The sequence below is a fragment of the Macaca nemestrina genome, chromosome 19 (assembly GCF_043159975.1).
Source record: "Macaca nemestrina isolate mMacNem1 chromosome 19, mMacNem.hap1, whole genome shotgun sequence".
In the NCBI taxonomy this organism is placed as follows: domain Eukaryota; kingdom Metazoa; phylum Chordata; class Mammalia; order Primates; family Cercopithecidae; genus Macaca; species Macaca nemestrina.
In genome coordinates, this window is record NC_092143.1 from 7,877,635 (window position 1) to 7,897,810 (window position 20,176).

At 38.3% G+C, this 20,176-nt stretch overlaps 1 long non-coding RNA gene across 1 annotated transcript in view; it reads left to right on the forward strand.

Moving 5' to 3' along the window:
• The window catches only part of LOC139360098 (uncharacterized), a 132,700-nt gene that overhangs the window by 75,553 nt on the left and 36,971 nt on the right, over positions 1-20,176 (forward strand). The gene's annotated exons all lie outside the window — the stretch shown is intronic.

Here is a 20,176-nt window from a genome sequence, read left to right on the forward strand (position 1 = left end):
TTTTAAAAATTGTACCTAAGTAATAGGTGTATAGTGGTATCTCACTGTGGATTTTCACCAGTTTTTAAATTTGAGGTTTAAGTCCTCCAAGTCCCTCATCCGTCTAACCAAACCATTAGCCAGGGACCACTAATTAATAGTGACTTCTACTTCTGGCCATTTCTCTTTCCAGGTAAGGAGAATGGTGCACTGCTTATAGTTTTGTCCACCAGCAGGACTTTCCCACACTCCTGTACTTCAGGCCATCTCTGCATGGGGGCACTTTTATATGGCACTTGCATATCATCCAGAATCACCTATAAATCAAGCCCAAGCTTTTTTTCTTTCTTTCTCAGTTATCCTGTCACAAAGAACTACCCATGAGGCCATAGAGATAACATAATTTAGCAGGAATAAGCTCATGGATATCTGGGATATTTCTGGGTGAAACATACTTGTGTCTTCAGGATATGATTTTTCACAGTTTTATTTGATGATGGAGTGCTGTTGTGCACGTCCAATATTTAATGGCTTTGTGGATCAGACAAAACATAGTTGATGATGAGTGGCTCATGTCACATGGTAACTTGGTGTGACAGCTTCTATTAAGGGCTAGTAGCAAGTTCAAAAAGTGTTTCCCAAAAGGATAATATAATCCATCAATGATACAGTGACTTTGCTCCGTGATCCTAAGTGTCTGCACTGGGATTCGTCTACAGAGGACTACAAAAGGCTGCAAACTGCATTCCTATCTACCAAGGACACTTTAAGCACCACTGAATCTCTCAGGTCATATAATCCAAGGGAAGAGCATCTTGCAAGGCAGCCTGGATTTGTTGCAGAGCCTTCTCTTGTTCTGAGCCTTCCTAAAGTGTAGTAATTTTTGAGTCATATGATTAGAGTAACCCCACCCCCCCAAGAGTTATATGGTGCCTCAAGAAATTGCAAGAGGCCCCTTCCATATTGTGTCTGTCATAGTGTAGAACAGTCCACAGTCAACAACTTGCCCTTCACCCTTGACGGGATATCTTGACATGCTCCAAACCACTGAATTTTAGAAGTGTCATTGAAATTCCAGGACCCTGAGTTGTTGTGAATTATATTTCTTATCTCCGACAGGCAATTTCTAATGGGTATAGAGTAGTTTTTATTTCCTGTTCATCAAATCCGATTAGCATAGTGTTATCAAGGTAATGGACCAGTGTGATATCCTGCTAAGTAGGAAAATGACCAAATACTGAGAGAGTAGCTTGTATCTCAAGATTGGAGAGTTGCTATATTCCTAGGGTAGCACAGGGAAGATTTATTGCTGGAATTGCCATTTGAATGCAAACTGCATCTGATTTGCTTTATCAACAAATATGTAGAAAAAAGTGTTCACTACATCAGTAACTGCACCACTAACTGCCAGTGATGTGTTGATCTCCTCAAGCAAGAAAACAACATCAAATACAGCAGCTGAAATTGCAGTCACTTCCTGAATAAGTTTATGATGGTCTACTGTCATTCTCCAAGAACCATCTATGCCTGCAAAGGCCAAATAGGTGAGATGAACAAGGTCATATTGGGAAACACCTCCCCTGTACCTTCCAAGTCCATTCTAGTGACATTAATTTCCTCAATCCTTTCAGGAATGTGGCATTGCTGTTGATTTGGTGGTTAGATACAGTTTTGGTGTCTTTTAATTATGTTTTCTTTCGTGTGTGTGTGTGTGTGGTTTTTTTTTGGTTGTTGTTTTTGTTGTTTTGTTTTTGAGATGGGGTCTTGCTCTGTCACCAGGCTAGAGTGCGGTGGTGCAATCTCGGCTCACTGCAACCTCTGCCTCCAGGGTTCAAGTGATTCTCCTGCCTCAGCCTCCCAAGTAGCTGGGACTACAGGCATGTGCCACCACACCCAGCTAATTTTTGTATTTTTAGTAGGGACAGAATTTCACCATGTTGGCTAGGATGGTCTCGATCTCCTGACCTCATGATCCACCTGCCTCAGCCTCCCAAAGTGCTGGGATTACAGGCGTGAGCCACTGTGCGTCATGATTCAGGTTAGACAGCTGTTCACTCTACCTAGATCTTTTATTGCTTGTTCCTATCAATTAAGAAATCAGTAGTATGCCCATCGATTTCATTTCCCAGGAAACGATGATCAAGTAACTAATGCCAAAGATTTCTGCATGTCTCACACTTCTGATTAATTCTCTGATTCTTCTGTACATACTGCCATATTGCCTATGTTGTCTTTAATTACTGAGGCCTCAACTTGGCCCCTGCCATCCTGGTGCCCCATTATCCCTATTGTACTGAAATATCTCAGTTAAATGGTATTAGTTTCACTGTGACTTCTGATCTTTACAGAGGTTCAACCACAGAACTTCAAAGAAGGTAGGGATCTCCAAAATAAATGTCTTTCTCGGCTGGGCACAGTGGCTCATGCCTGTAATCTCACCACTTTGGGAGGCCAAGGTGGGCAGATCACTTGAGTTCAGGAGTTCAAGACCAGCCTGGTCAACATGGTGAAACCTCATTGCTGCTAAAAATACAAAAATTAGCTGCGTGTGATGGTGCATGCCTGTAGTCCCAGCTACTGTGGAGACTGAGACAGGAGAATCACTTGAACCGAGGAGGCTGAGGTTGCAGTGAGCTGAGATCATGCCACTGCACTCCAATCTGGGCTACAGAGTGAGACTCCATCTCAAAAAAAAAAAAAAAAAAGTCTTTCTCCCAGCTATGATGGGTACAGTATCCACAGCACCCTTCTAGATGGTTAAGCAGGTAGGTAATTAATCTACATTATTATGCCAATATCTGTAGTCTTTGGGTAACTTTCTCCTCAGTATACCTAGGAAGTTCTGTCATTTCAATCATATTTAGTGTAAGCCATCTTTGGGTTTATGTTCTTGTCCATTGAGCTGAAACATGAGCCTGGTATCTTCCCTTAGTATACTCATATAAACCAAATTTGCCCTGATCGAATTTATATTTCTCCCACCTGGACATCGTACCTTTCAGTTCCATGCTCCGTGTGTTTCTTAGATTTCTGTACACATTGGCAAAATGGTGCAATCCTTTTAGAGGGCATTAAACCTAGTTAAGTGGTCACATTTTGTCCCACATACTTTCAGGCCTGTTGGGACTGAAGTTATATGTCTAGAAGCAAGGGAAGGTGATGAGTATAGGTCCTGAGGAGGATCAACAGTGCCTTGCAAGGCCAGTACAGGAGAGATTTTTATAGATTCTTTAGAAAAGAAGAGAATAACCTCCTCAGCAAGAGTAGACAGACTTCTTCAGGGGCAAAGAAGGATCAGCAGGATATAGGGGTCCAAGGTCCCTAGTTTCATTTAATTCTGCCCATACATCCATATCCCAAGTTTCAGGATTGTATTTACTTTCTGTTGATGCTCTCTTTTTAACAAAAGAGACTGTGAAGTGGGGAATTCAATTTATACTATATTTCAGTCACCTGCAGGATCAGACTTTGTGTTTTTAAGAACAGCCCAGAGTTTACAGGAGAGATGGCTTTCTTTCAGGGTAGCCATTGAAGCCTTCAGTTTCCTTATGCAGTCTTTGAATTACAAATTTAAAGTCTTGAACTCATTATTTTCTTTTCCAAGTTTTAGTTCATTTAGAAGTGATCAGCCAACCCTATTATACTCCTTAATTTTACTAAACTATCCTAAGGCAGCAAATACTTTATCACTCAGAACCATGCCTTCTATAGTCACTGGATAACAGAGACCTAAAGGTCATATATTGAGTGACAGCCTCCTTACTGCAAGCCATTAATACCTACCTCCCCAGTTTGCCCCAGGGACAGGGTCACTTGTGCCTCTAAATCTAGAGAGACGTTTCCAGAATACACAGAACCAGTTCAGAGTATTCTTCTTTAAGTTTCTATGTCTCTGGAACTACTCTTCCCACCAAATTCTTTATCATCCAGGATTCTGTCTCTCTCTGTCTCTCTCTACATGCATACACTCCATTCTCTCTTTTCTGATACTTTCTGGTAATATTATTTTTATATTGTCAAGAGTTACAACATTTATGGCCCATTTTGCAAATATAATTAACTTTTCCCAATTATATATTTTAAATGGAAAAGTGGAGTATGAAGGTAATACTTTTGGAAGATCCTCCCTATGAACTATCAAATACGGAAGATTCTGATTAACTGTGATAAATTTGTAGTATTTCTCTCCTTGAAAGAATTGCATTTTCCTTTATTAGTCTCATACTGGATGCATTGATATTGAATGTAAACTCAATACTGTAATCTCATTATAGTCCATTCCTTTTCTTCAGATTGCTACTTTTGGAATTGATCATAGTGAGAGAATTTGCTAATACAAGTCTCATATTCTTGGCATACAGTTAAGAAGAATGAGATATGACTAGTTCATCTCTTCTGAATTTCATTCTTCATTAATTACCTGAATAACTGCCTCACTAATGTACTGACTTCTTGTTTTTGAAATTTCTAAAGCAAACTATAGTGTTTTATCAGTGTTCCTTTGTGTTTTGGGCAAAATCGTTTCTTGTTCTGTTTTCCTATCAATTTCCCACGATTAAAATCAATTTTATTTTCTCTTTCTAATACTTTTATTGTTTTAAGTTCAATTATATATTTATCTTCACAATCTCCCTTTTGTTATGTCAATTATACTGGGGAGAGGTGGAGTAGGGAAAATGCACATATGAATTTGCAGTTTGTGAGGGATAGTTGCTGGTTGCTTTTATGTCAAAATATTGGTTACTTGTAAACAATTCAATGGATATCATTGGCTATAACATAATCTATTTCCCATAGCTTGGGAAGTTCAGTGTTTCTGTTACTTATTCATGAACCAATTCACATTAAGTTAAGGTCTGTAAGAAAACCTGGGTGTGTTGTAGACAGATTGGAAGAAGACAATGACATGCACAGTGATCAAGAGTTAGCAATTTGAATTCAAAACTTATAGAGAAAATGCCTTGAAAGAAACCAGGCTGCATTCAATGGCTGTATGATTGGATTCAAAAGTTTTGGAGAAAAAGGTTGATTAGAGCTTAATACTCTTATGGTACTCTTTAGCATGCTACAATGCAGGAAGCTCTGCTACTTGGTCCTGTGGTTAAACACGTCCAGAGGTAACGAAGAGTCTGTGGCTGATCAGAAACATCTATGGTATGTGAGGTCAGCCCTGATGGGAGAATCCCAGGCAATACACAGGTCACAGTTCACTGACGCACTTCGGTAGAAGCTAAGTGCCTGAGCCAGGGACACCAAGCAACCCAGCAAACTGTGCTGACAATTATGAAATGGGTTCTACCTAACCTGCTAAGCCACAAAATTGGGCATATTTATATGAATTTCCTCCAAATGGAAGTTAAATATATGAGAAGTAGCTTGGCAAGTTCTGAAGGAATGGTGAGTTGTGAAAGCCAAACTATATCAGCTGCCATCAAGGTGTTGGTAAGCTTGCATTTTCTTTTTTTTTTTTTTTTTTATCCATTTCTTTTCTTTTTTTTAAATTTTATTTATTTTTTATTATTATTATACTTTAAGTTCTAGGGTACATGTGCATAACGTGCAGGTTTGTTACATATGTATTTTTGTGCCATGTTGGTGTGCTGCACCCATCAACTCGTCAGCACCCATCAACTCGTCATTTACATCAGGTATAACTCCCAGTGCAATCCCTCCCCCCTCCCCCCTCCCCCCTCCCCCCTCCCCATGATAGGCCCCGGTGTGTGATGTTCCCCTTCCCAAGTCCAAGTGATTTCATTGTTCAGTTCCCACCTATGAGTGACAACATGCAGTGTTTGGTTTTCTGTTCTTGTGATAGTTTGCTAAGAATGATGGTTTCCAGCTGCATCCATGTCCCTACAAAGGACACAAACTCATCCTTTTTGATGGCTGCATAGTATTCCATGGTGTATATGTGCCACATTTTCTTAATCCAGTCTGTCACTGATGGACATTTGGGTTGATTCCAAGTCTTTGCTATTGTGAATAGTGCCGCAATAAACATATGTGTGCATGTGTCTTTATAGCAGTATGATTTATAATCCTTTGGGTATATACCCAGTAATGGGATGGCTGGGTCATATGGAACATCTAGTTCTAGATCCTTGAGGAATCGCCATACTGTTTTCCATAATGGTTGAACTAGTTTACAATCCCACCAACAGTGTAAAAGTGTTCCTATTTCTCCACATCCTCTCCAGCACCTGTTGTTTCCTGACTTTTTAATGATTGCCATTCTAACTGGTGTGAGATGGTATCTCATTGTGGTTTTGATTTGCATTTCTCTGATGGCCAGTGATGATGAGCATTTTTTCATGTGTCTGTTGGCTGTATGAATGTCTTCTTTTGAGAAATGTCTGTTCATATCCTTTGTCCACTTTTTGATGGGGTTGTTTGTTTTTTTCTTGTAAATTTGTTTGAGTTCTTTGTAGGTTCTGGATATTAGCCCTTTGTCAGATGAGTAGATTGCAAAAATTTTCTCCCATTCTGTAGGTTGCCTGTTCACTCTGATGGTAGTTTCTTTTGCTGTGCAGAAGCTCTTTAGTTTAATGAGATCCCATTTGTCAATTTTGGCTTTTGCTGCCGTTGCTTTTGGTGTTTTAGACATGAAGTCTTTGCCCATGCCTATGTCCTGAATGGTACTACCTAGGTTTTCCTCTAGGGTTTTTATGGTATTAGGTCTAACATTTAAGTCTCTAATCCATCTTGAATTAATTTTCGTATAAGGAGTAAGGAAAGGATCCAGTTTCAGCTTTCTACTTATGGCTAGCCAATTTTCCCAGCACCATTTATTAAATAGGGAATCCTTTCCCCATTTCTTGTTTCTCTCAGGTTTGTCAAAGATCAGATGGCTGTAGATGTGTGGTATCATTTCTGAGGACTCTGTTCTGTTCCATTGGTCTATGTCTCTGTTTTGGTACATCTAAGGGCTTGAATGGGGAAGAACCTGATTCCAAGCTCTTCAAGTTGTTGCCAGAATTCAATTCCTTATAGTTGTAGGACTGAGAGCCTCAGCTCCTAGAGACAATCCACAATCTCTGACCATAGGAAGTTCACATCACATCATCTTACTCCTTCAAGTCCAGGAGAGACTACAGTCCGCTAAGGCACAATCTCATATAACATAATGTATCATGTTAGTGGCATCTTACCACTTTTACCGTATTATATGGGCTAAGAGAAAATCACAGGTTTTACTCACACTCAAGCAGGTGGGCTTAAACAAGGGTGTGACTTATGGGGGTAACCTTAGGGTGTGCCCACCTCAGATAATAAGGACACTGTCATTCCAATGGGCAAAGCTTCAGGCAGCACATCTGAATGTCTACTTTCTCTGGCATGAGGCATGACTCACAGTTAGGGGCTAATAACTTTTGTGGATGGAGATGAACTTGAAATGACCTTGATTTTAAGATTGGGACTAACGAGGTATACATAGCACAGAAGCATGAAAATATTTGTGTTCCATATGAAAGCTCAACAGAAAGGACTTATGGTGGATGAGGCTTATAATAATCAAGTGGACAAGTTCTGTCTATGGCCAAGAGTTAGCATCTGCCTTCATTCCAGCTTTCCTAGTTGGCTTATAGACAACGTTAGCAGGGCACTTGACATGAATGTTAAGCATTCACGTCATCACATAGACTTTTCATCTCCAAAGCTGATCTGACTACTGCCAGCCCCCAGTGTCAATCTGCCAGTGCAAGGGGCCGTTCTCTGAGAGTCCGATATGCCCTCACTCCCTTAAAGTTTTCACGTTGATTATGCTGGACTGTTTTCATCATGGGGGTGACTGTAGAATGGACATTTATGCTGGATGTGGATTTCCTCTCCTTGCCCACCATGATAAATTTTTATTAGGTAATTAATTAGTAGATTGCCTTTTTCAAGAGAGTGTACATTGAATGTAAATTTCCTATTGGCAAGGTCATGTACTTTGTAATCCATTCTACTCAGAGTGAAGCCTCCATCCCAGGTCTTAGCCCATTAGTGGAAGATCAATACATATTTCTTAAAAGAATGGATACATAAAATGCATTAAGATGTCCTAGAATAGAAGTAGTTGGAAAAGAAAAAGGAATATAAAGTTAGGGACTCATAAAATGGATCCCAAAATGAGACTAATACAAAAATCAATCCTCAAGAACCTTTCACGTTTGCTCTGAGTGGGCCGTGGGCCACAACGTTGGCTTTCACCGATCTGGAAGCCAATATGGAGAAGGAAATGGCGTCACTACACAGTCCCCATGTCCATCACTCAGGAGATCCATAGTTATTCCTGATTTGGAAGCATCTGGTTTTATAGGATTCTTCAACATAGGCCTTAATATCTTCCCCACGTAAGACAAAATATCATTTCTAAGAACCCTCATAAATTAGACAATGTTTAATAAAATGAAACATCTGTTTTAGGGCATTCTCTCAATGCTTTTGTTTCTCTCATTTTATTTTATTTTTATTTTTTAAATTTTTTAATTTTTTATTTATTATTATTTTTATTATTTTTTGAGACGGAGTCTTGCTCTGTTGCCCAGGCTGGAGTGCAGTGGCCGGATCTCAGCTCACTGCAAGCTCCGCCTCCCGGGTTTATGCCATTCTCCTGCCTCAGCCTCCCGAGTAGCTGGGACTACAGGCGCCAGCCACCTCGCCCAGCTAATTTTGTGTATTTTTTAGTAGAGACGGGGTTTCACCGTGTTAGCCAGGATGGTCTCGATCTCATGACCTTGTGATCCACCCGTCTCGGCCTCCCAAAGTGCTGGGATTACAGGCTTCTCTAATTTTATTAAGTGAGAAATTTTTAAAATGTGCTTTTGAAATTGTTCATTTTTGTTGATAGAACGTTTGTAAAATAAAATTTATTTCAACATAGAAAGCAAATTCAAAATGTATTTTGGTAAAAGCGCAGGGGTGGCAGGATTTTCTAGTAATTTTCTTTTATATTCTGGTGGAGATCCTTAAGTTATCTCTGTGACATGTTTCAAGGAATAAATAAAGTGCTGATATTTTAAGCAGTCATTCATAATCCTTGTTCAAACTGAGTTTCTGAAACCCAGTGGACATCAATGAGCATGAGACATTTACATCCTTTCAATTCCATGGGGTTTAGCTTTCTGAGTTCAAAATTAGGTGTGAAAAATACAGTAATTTCCCCTTATTCCCCATTTTACTTTTTGATAGTTTCAGTTACCCATGCCCAACTGTGGAAAATATTAATAAACAATTTCAGAAATAAACAATTCACGTGTGTTAAATTGCATGCCATTCTGAGTAGTGTGATGAAATCTCACACTGTTCTTTTCTGTCCCTCCTGAGAGGTGCATCAGTCCTTTATTCAATGGATCCACACTGTGTGTGCTGTCTGTCAGTTAATTAGTAGCCCTCAGTTATCCAACTAGTAGATAACAAGAAGAAGGGTGAGTATAATAAATTTTGAGAGAGAAAGAGAAAGCACATTCCCATAACTTTTATTATAATCTATTGTTATAATTATTCCATTTTATTACTGTTGTTATTTTCTTTCTGTATCCAATCTATAAATAAAACTTTATTATAGGTACATATGTACAGGAAAAAAACATAATGTATAGAAGGTTCAGTACTATCTGTGGTTTCAGGCATCCACTGGGGGTCTAGAAATATATCCCCAGCAGATAACAGGGGTTATTTACAATGAATAATGATAACAGTAATGTACATTTATTGAATACTTAAAAATGTTGGGTACCACAATTAGTGCTGTATATATATTGTACCATTGAATCATTCACAACAGTTGTATGAGGTTAAATTCTACTTTTCCAATTTATGGAAGAAGAAGTTCATTCTCATATATATATAATTGACAGAGATCACACATTTACAAAATAGCAGAGTTAGAATTCAATGCAAGTCTATGTGACTATAAATCTACACTCTTAATGTGCACCCAATCTGATTTTTTTCCTACATGACAATGAAATTGGTTATAGGAGTAATAACCTATTATTGAAATTGGGATGTAAGAATATATCTGTAGACCGGGCGTGGTGTCTCATGCCTGTAATCTCAGCACTTTGGGAGGCCAAGGCGGGTGATCACAAGGTCAGGAGTTTGAGACCAGCCTGGCCTCTATGGCAAAACCCCGTCTCTACTAAAAATACAAAAATTAACCGGGCATGGTGGCAGGTCCCTGTAGTCCCAGCTACTTGGCAGGCTGAGGCAGAAGAATCGTTTGAACCCGGGAGGCGGAGGTTGCAGTGAGCTGAGATCGCACCACCGCACTCCAACCTGGATGACAGAGTGAGATTCTGTCTCAAAAAGAAAAAAAAAGAAAGACTATATCTGTAAACCTGTTCACAAATCTCATTAGGAAGTAGTTGGGACCATTCTAATCCATTGGTAAGTAATAACTGAGGCCCTAAAATTCCACCATTAAAAGTTGACAATAATCTTGATATGGAAACTGAAATGGCTCATATAGAATAAACTCAGAGTGAAAAGTAAAATGATTTGTCTATTTCTGAATTACATTTTCCAAACAATGCAAACAGTTTTATGACAGCAAATGTTATCCTACTCCAGGCCCCCACCAATGACCCAATTCCAAAGCATCTTTCAGAATTTCTTATTCATCCTTACAACACACACACACACACACACACACACACACACACACACACACACCCTCTTGTACTTTTAGTCTGATTTTATTTTAAATACCATTTTATTGATGTATATAATTTGTTTAACTAATGCTATGTTAATCAATGTCTAGATTTTTTCCTGATTGTTTTTATTACAAATAATGCTACAAAAAAACTTTGCATTTGTACTTTTCTGTCCATGCACTATAGCATCTAAAACACAGATTTCTAAAAATTGGATAACTAGTTTATTGGGAATATGTAATGGAAATTATGGTAGTTATTATAACATTTCCTCTGGAGAAGTTGTACATCCTTTTCACGTTTCACACCAACAGGGCATTGATGCACACCTTTTTGTACCTTCTCCAAGGGTTATAAAAATTTTGAATATTTAAGAATGTTTGAATAGCTTAATCAGTGAAAAATGATGTGCTATTATTTGAATTTTTGCCTATTTATCCGTGCATGTTTTTACACATTAAAAACCACTTATTTATTATTTTGGGAATACAATCATATATATAAAAACAGATTTGAGTCTTTTACATATTGATCTGCAAGAACTCTATATTTTAGGGCAATCTATGATTCACCAAATATGTTATGAATATTTATTCAATTTTTGAATTTTTTTCTGATTCCTAAGAAGCATTTTATAATTTTCACCATACAGATACATATGTTTCCTTTTTCCCCTAGGTATTATATCTTTTTTATTACTACTATCCATTGGAACTTAATGCTATAATATCTTCTACTTTTTTGGTTTATATGTATTATCGATGAAATTATTATTTTCATATATATCTAATTTACAAGGCATTCTACCTTAATCTCAGTTCCAATTAATTTTAAAGAGATTTTCTCAGATTTTTCTGAAATAAAACCATTAATATGCAATTTATTCATTGTAATTTTAAAAAAATATTTGCTCTGAAATGTTTTTAAACTTTTGCTTCATGTTCAGGGGTCCGTGTGCAATTTGTTATGTAGGCAAATTGCACGTCTTGGGGGTCTGGTGTGCAGATTATGTCATCACACAGGTAATAGGCATAGTACTTGACAGGTAGGTTTTTATCCTCACCCTCGAGTAGGCCCTGGGGTCTATTGTTCACTTCTTTATGTCCATGTGTACTCAATGTTTAGCTTCCACTTATAAATGAGAACATGCAATATTTGGTTTCTGCCCTTGCTAAACAAATATTTTAACCACATAGTTTATATATGAATACATTTGTGTAGTAACAGTTTAAGCCACTGAGATAAGTCTACAGCAGACAAGACAGAGTTCTAGAAATAATCAATGTTGTCTTCTTACTTAGAATATTTTACAATTTTTTGTTTTCAAATATATATATAAGACTTAGACACATAATTTCCTATACATATATAAAATATAGTATCCTGTTTATATTACACTATATTAACTTTTTTGTAACTATGTGTGATTATACCTAATGTTAATTACACAAATACTTATTTTAAAATACTGCTTAGTATCCATATTTTGGGTGTCCCAATTTTAATTAATTGATTAATTTGGCAATTCCTGATGGAAATTTATATTGTTTTAAATACTGCATTTGTAAGCGGTCTCAAGTGATGATATCTTTTTAGGTCTACTTGGCATAGAAACAATTTTATCCCTTACCCACCTAAGCCCAACCCAATTAACGTGATGTAAAATATTCTTGATTTGGGTGCTTGTTTTAAATTTAAAATATATTGGCAAATTCCTTTTAAACTATCTAGTTACACATAGAAAATCATAGAGGATGTTTGTAACATCTTTGTGAATGTATTTCCTTTGGGGGAAGATGCTATCCTCACCTGATCTGGGGGTAGACACCTGACCCCCTTGGGCAGTCACAATCTTTCCACCACCTTGGATCCACTCATGAATGTGCAGTTGGTAGATAACACAAACAGAACAACTTAAATTGGGTTTTAGGGTACCTATGGAAGCTGCCCCAGCAAGCACCGCCTGCTCTCTCTGAGTTAATAAATCATAATTTAACAGGACCCTGGAGCCACCAACAGGCATGATTTTCACCACATGAGGAAAGCCTGCCAGAGAATGGGGCCAAAGTGGAAGAACATAGAGCTGACAGGTGAAGGGAGGGACACGGACTTTTGATCATATTCTTTGAATTCTGGATAGATCGATGCCAAGTCTACCTATGGACTTTCTAATTACATGTGCCAATAAAAATTCCATACTTGATGTCCAAGGAATCCAGATTAATATAACCATAGAATATGAAAAAGAAAAGCAAAAAGAGGCACTCCGTGTTCAGCGGATGAATGAAAGCAGGGAAGAGGGGATACTTTTTTCTCCATCCCCAATTGGAAAGTTTGTGATTCTATTTTTTTCTTTTTTTTGACGGAGTCTGGCTCTGTCGCCCAGGCTGGAGTGCAGTGGCTCGATCTCGGCTCACCGCAAGCTCCGCCTCCCGGGTTCAGGCCATTCTCCTGCCTCAGCCTCCCGAGTAGCTGGGACTACAGGTGCCACCACCACGCCCGGCTAACGTTTTTGTATTTTTAGTAGAGACGGGGTTTCACCGTGTTAGCCAGGATGGTCTCGATCTTCTGACCTCGTGATCCGCCTGTCTCGACCTCCCAAAGCACTGGGATTATAGGCGTGAGCCACCGCCCCTGGCCGAGTTTGTGATTCTTAAACAACAGCAAAACAGCTAGCTGTTTAAACTGTCATCTACAATAACCTGGAACTCATATTCTCGTCTACCGAGTTTGGGGTTTTAGAAGACAGTAAAAATATGACAATATTTTGAAATATGTGGATTGCGTTTTGCTACATTTAATAAAGTGTTACAGGAAAAAAGTTATGATCTGTCTATGTTGGCATATCTGAAAGCAAAGACATGAAAAATATAATACAACCAGGATAAAATAAGCCATTTAGCCTAGTGTGAAATCCAGGATGACTGAGAGTTACATAATGATAAGCTTTGTGTTAAAGAAAGACTTATTCAAATACTTGTTAAAGATGGTAAAGCTTACTTCATTCAGGAGGAACCATGGGGCTAGGTATAAGGACCACTGCAACAGGATTGGCAAGCGGGGATTTACGACCAAGGACCCGGTTTGGGTCAGTGGATGAAAACTTACTAAGAGGGAACATCATGGATAAGAAGTTTCTGGCTAAAGCAACTTGACGGATAGGGTAATCAGATATCCAGGGTAGTCAGATACTAAGGGAGGGTAGTTTCATGAAACTAATGTGGAAGGTGTATTAGTCCATTCTCCCACTGCTATTATGATACTACCTGAGACTGGGTGATTTATGAAGATAAAAGGTTTAATTGATCCACACTTCCGCAAGGCTGGGAAGGCCTCAGGAAACTTACAATCACAGCAGAAGGGGAAGGGGAAGCAAGGCATGACTTACATGGCAACAAAGGAGAGAGATAAAGAGAAAGGGGGAACTATCAAACACATTTACAACCATCAGATCTTGTGAGAACTCCCTCACCATCACACTAACAGCGTGGGGAAACTGCCCCCATGATCCAATCGCCTCCTCCCGGCTCCCCACCTTGACAGGTGGGGGTTACAATTCGAGATGAGATTTGGGTGGGGACATAAAACCAAATCATATCAGAAGGGTTCTTGCTCAATCTGGATTCTACAAGGACAGAGAGAAAAGCCCAGGGTTGAGTCCGAAGACTCAGAGAAACCTGATTCAAGTTTTGGTCAAAGGAGAGTCTTTGCCACTTGACAGGTAATTATTTTTCTTCCCTTCACTCCATCCTCCAAAATCATAATAGTGCCTAAACATATGAAGGCAGGAAAAGAAAGAATTAGAACACACACAGCTAGGGCTTGTCTGGCCTCCACCTCATTCTCACACCCCTTCCCTGCCAATGTATAATGAAATGCACTGAGATGTCTTCTAGGGCTGAAGGAAATGCTTAGCTGCTTAAATATTTAATTCTATTGCCAAATATGACTTTAGAAGACAGTTTCCCAGATGAGGCATTCAATATGAGGGCTATGGGGATAAAAAGAATCTGAAATCAGTTGCTAAATGGCAGACAGCCCCATTCTGGTATCTAGATCAGGAGTCAGCAAACTTTTTCTGTGAAGGGCCAGATAGTAAGCAGTTTAGGCATTATGCGCCATACGTCTCTGTCACAACCAACTCAACTCTGCTATTGGAGTAGAAAAGCAATGACAGACAATGCATGAATGAATGAGTGGGGATGTGTCCCAATAAAACTTTATATTTGGATGCTGACATTTAAATTGTGTGATTTTCATTTCATAAAATATCATTTTCCTTTTGAGTTTTAAAAACAATTTAATTGTAAAGATAATCTGTTGATAGGAGTTCATATAAAAACAGACAGTGGGGTAGATTTGACCCAAGGGTTTTAGTTTGTCAACCTTGGCTTGAGATTATCACTTAAAGGAGATGTGTGATCACAAAACCCTCAGCTCTGTAAAACAAAAGTCTATGACAGCTCAATTTCCAAGAGAAATCCAGGAATCCTTGAAACCTGAATGGGCAAGTGTTGAATTTCTCACATAGTGTATTCCCTAATGGAGAAAAGGAGAAAAGCACCACAATTTGTCTTTCCTATGGGGACATAAGCGATAATGGACCAAGGGAGATAATCTGCTAAATTGCAGAACCAGGGACAAGCAAATTGGTTACAAAAGAAGCCGCTTGGTTTCCGACTATGGTATCAAATCTTTGTTATCACTTTCCAGCAAGTTGTGGCAACATAATGTGTTATTTCCTCTGCTAGCCTTTTGCAACTGGCTGTTTCCATTGCAGTTATTTTGATTTCTATCTATTATGTGACATTTGATTCTTTGGAAATAGTTATATTCATTTTTTAGCTACAGTTTTTCAGATCCCAAGCAGCCAATTTTAGAACTAAGATGAATGTTTATTATCTAGTCATCTCAGTTCTAGAGCTGAATAAAGTAACTATAATGTCGTATAACTACATTATTTTGTGTAGGGACACTCTTAATGGAGGAAGGTTGTGTGTGAATTGTGTGGCAGTGTGCCTGAGTTGCTTAGTGTGTTTATTCATCCAACGTCTTTTTATTTTGGGATTCCTCTCTCCTCCCTCTGGGCATGATCAAACATGGAATGACTATAGACCAACTTCATCTCACTGAACTCAAATGACACTTTTCCCAATTTAAGTCTTTCATATGTTTTGCTTGTCTTATTTTAGTGGTGGATTCTTCCTTCAATTTCTTTCAGACATTGTTGCTTACCAGTACCCACTGAGACGTGGGGAATGTCAGATGCAGAGGGCTTCACTTGACTACACGGGAACATGGAAATGATGTTGGCTGCTGAGACTATAATAAGACATTGAATAAAGAATCCATCTTAGGCTTGACTTTGAGAAAAATTTTTCCTTTCTTTAAGATAACATGTTTTTTAATACACATATGCATGCCAAAGTAAAAGAATAAACTATGACTCTATACAGAGGTTTAAAATCAGGCACCTAGAAAAATAGAAAAAAAGTTTTAATTTTTACATAGATTCCTTACTATGTTTTTTTTTTGCCTATAATCAGATTCCAGTGTAAATTTATCATTTTCCTGTGTTTCTTTTTTAGAGATACAAATCTAGATGTTGTCTATCGTTTATTTATATCTACTATATAACTTACATCCTTTGTAATAATTTATTGATTTACTGCTAAAATAGCAGGTTTTAAAATAAAAAAATTTAAATGTCATTTCTGACACTAAACTATCTGAAGGTTAGATGGGTATAAATTCAACTTCTAAAAGATGTGTTTGACAATATGAGATATTTAAAAACTTCCGTCTTAGGGGCCAGTGTTTGTGATCTGGCTCCTATCCAAAACAACATGTACAATGCCTGCCACTATTTTTAGTATGACTAATGATGAGGAAATGCCTTATTCATACTTTATTCATTTATAATTTATTCATTTATCAGTCAATGGAAAGCTAATATGCAATGTTCACAAGAAAACTGTAAATAATAGAAAAAATCATCATCATACGGCATTTGGATTTAGTGACTAAAAGGTCAAACACTAAAATGCTATGATTTTATACTAGAAAGATGTTTACGTTTCATGGATAGTTGTTTAATGAAGGAGGAACTTAAATGGTCACCACTTAAAAACTGCCGTAAAAATTTTTGTCTTAGAAAGAACTTGTGATTGTGTTAAGGCAACGGGTACATACATAAAATAAATATTTGGAGGATATAAAAACCAATGACTGAATTTTTTTTTTTTTTTTTTAGCATTTCAGTTAGGACCTCTAACAATGGGAGATAGTGTCTCTTTACACACTAGATTTGAAAAGAGGTACAAAACTTGAAGCTTTGCCAACTTGTCAACTTACCCACTGAGATGGTTAATGTTGAGTGTCCACTTGATTAGATGGAAGAATGCAAAGTATTGTTCCTGGGTGTGTCTGTGAGGGTGTTGCCAAAGGAGATTAATTTTTGAGTCTGTGGACTGGGAGAGGCAGACCCACCCTCAATCTGGGTGGGAACCATCTATTCAGCTGCCAGCATGGCCAGAATAAAAGCAGGCAGAAGAACGTGGAAAGACTAGACTTACCGAGTCTTCCAGCCTCCATCTTTCTCCCGTGCTAGAAGCTTCCTGCCCTCGAACATCAGACTCCAAGTTCTTCAGGTTTTGGGTTCTTGGACCTACACCAGTAATTTGCCAGTAATTTGCTTTCAACCACAGACTGAAGGATGCACTGTTGGCTTCCCTACTTTTGAGGTTTTGGGACTTGGACTGGCTTCCTGCCTCCTCAGTTTGCAGACAGACTATTGTGGGACTTCCCCTTCTCCTAGTGTGAGTCAATTCTCCTAAGAAACTCCCCTTCATATATACATCTATCCTATTAGCCCAGTCCCTTTAGAGAATCTTGACTAATACACCCATTGGCCTCCAAGGCAATCCTAAATGGGGCTATCATATTGCATTCAAACATTGCTGGGTAGTTCAAGCTTATCTTGAAGAACCATCTGTAAATCAGGCTTGTGTTTTGTTTTGTTTTATAAAAATAAGACTATTTATATGGAACGCTCCATGCAGATTTACCTGTGGGTTGTGAGAAACCTGGAGATAAATAGAGAAGAGTCATGAAAGTCAGAACCATTTGTTCATAGAATTGCCTTGTGCTTTCAACCTGTTTAAGCCCATCTCCTACCTAGTACTTGCACTTGAAGATGGATTGTTATGTTTACATTCAATTCTATGTTGTGGATGGGGTTGGATAACACTGAGTTCATGCTCAGCATTCTGGCTTGCACGGTCTCTTGATACTCCTTGTTTTCCACCAGAACACAATGACAAGGTAGAAGGTGTTGTTCCCAGGAAAGACACTCATCTGCAGAGTGCATCATAGCTTTGCTGTAAAATTCTGAAGATCTGCTCTGTGAGTCACACAGAGGGCTCACTACAGGCCCTGCATGGCCTTGTTTTCTGCTGCTGACACTTCAGCCTCATTGTGTCTACTGAGGGCTCTGACCTCAACAGCTGAGCAGCTGCACTGCTCTGCACCTGCTGCAGGGCCTCACTTGCTCTGGGTCCCACACAACTTGAGTTCATGTGTTACTCAGTTAATGGGTCAGAGAGGCACACTCAAACGTGATAAACGTTGCCTGAAATATCCCTCTTTGGACTGGATTATGTTGGGAAACCAAAGAGTTGATGTAACTCTGAGGTACACAGAGAAGGTATACTTTTTCTCTCCTTAGTGAACCCTAATAGCTTCTAATGGTGATTCTTAACTGTGATAGAGAGAAGGGCATTTCATAGAGCAGTAGGTGCGTAATGATTAGCGGGGACATTTTAATTTTTTTTCTGGTAAAGAGATTTCGTTTAACATAAAAGTTATAGTTGAAATCCTTTAATTGCCTTTGTCGTAATGTGTTGCTATTTTGTAAGACTAATCAACTTTGCGTAGCGGTCATATAGGTAAGTTTAATGGGAATGTCATAGAAAGTGTCAACCCTGTTTTTTCTAACATGTTGAAGATTTTATGTATATATATCATATGTATCATATACACGTTTATATGTGATTGACACACAGCAAACATACAGTAAATGTTAGCTCTTGTTTTTTCTGGAAAATTAGTTGGAACACAGGCATTTTGTCATTCCTGAAAGGGTACAGGTCTGGGGCAGGTAAATCTGTAGAATCCACCTAGTATGGATAGATGATGTCATAATCATGTAATCTTGGTCTCATGGCCTTTGTAACTGTGAAAGAATGGCATTGTGAAATGTAACTGTGAAATAATCCCTGCACTGGGACAGGAACTTGCTCTGCTTCAGTGGCACAATAACAGTAGCTTAGCCTTATTCATATCACTACATGTAAAGTTCTCAATGAAAGCATTTTTAGGTCAGACTTTTAAATATAAACAACAGGGTGAGTCAAAAGCCTTTCAAGTCTCCACCTGTGGCATCTGCAACTCTAGTTCTTTTTCCTAGAGGCCTGGTGTCCCCTTGTGATGATCACATATTATACTCTCAAATAGCATGCATTCAAGTCCAATGAAATAAGAATAACTGGGAATGTCTCCTGAGTCTGTGGAAAGTACCTGGGGGACTCTGGGCAATAGAGAGAAAATGTAGGAGTCGACACTCTTAAAGACAGGACCTCTGTGAATCGGGGCTCACTGGGTGGGATTAACTTGGGACCACACTGGAACCTGCTAATCACATCCCAAAACCTAAGTGTGGAACAATTTATTGTTTCTAGACAACTTTGTCTCTAACATTGAAAATGCCTCTGAGAATTTGTTATTTATGCTAAAACAATAATTTGAATGCTGTCTTATTGGGGAATAAGGTGGCAAATCTCAACTTTGAAGAGTTTAACGTACTTTCCTTTAGCAATTAGGAAGACAAATAGTCTTCATTGGTAGAAAAATCTATTGGGTACTATATCCCATTTAGAATTCCTCATAAGACTTAGGTAGAGTGTTTGGACAAAAAGCTCATTGATGAAAGGTATAGGCACATGGGATTATTAGGGAAGGTTTTATGAACATGAAAGAGAGCAGATAATGAGTACAAATGTACAGCTAGAGGAAATAAGACCTGGTCTTTGATAGATCACTGACCACAGTTAAAATTAATATCATGTACACTTAAATAGTCTTTAAATACCCTTTATTTTTGTTATTCAATTCCAGATATTTACCCGTATAATGAATTGTGTTATTTCACTTCTAGATATTTACCCGTAATATTTTTAGCAGCAATTTGACAATAGTTCTGACTTACATAGGGCTGGCTAGGAAAGCAGGTAAAAGGCTACATAATTACATTGGCAGTGAAAATAAATGGACAAGGAGATGTGGAACCAAGGGAAAAAATACATAGCAGTTCTTTTAAAACAGAAGAAAATCCCAGCACTTCACATATTTCATATAAAACATTGGCACCTGCATCCAAATAATTTTATGTGTTTATTACAGCCATGCTCCATTGTAATGAAGGGTATGTGTGTGGCTGCGTATGTGTGTGTTTCAGACCTCTAACATTTATATTACCACTCTAAAACAATTTTATG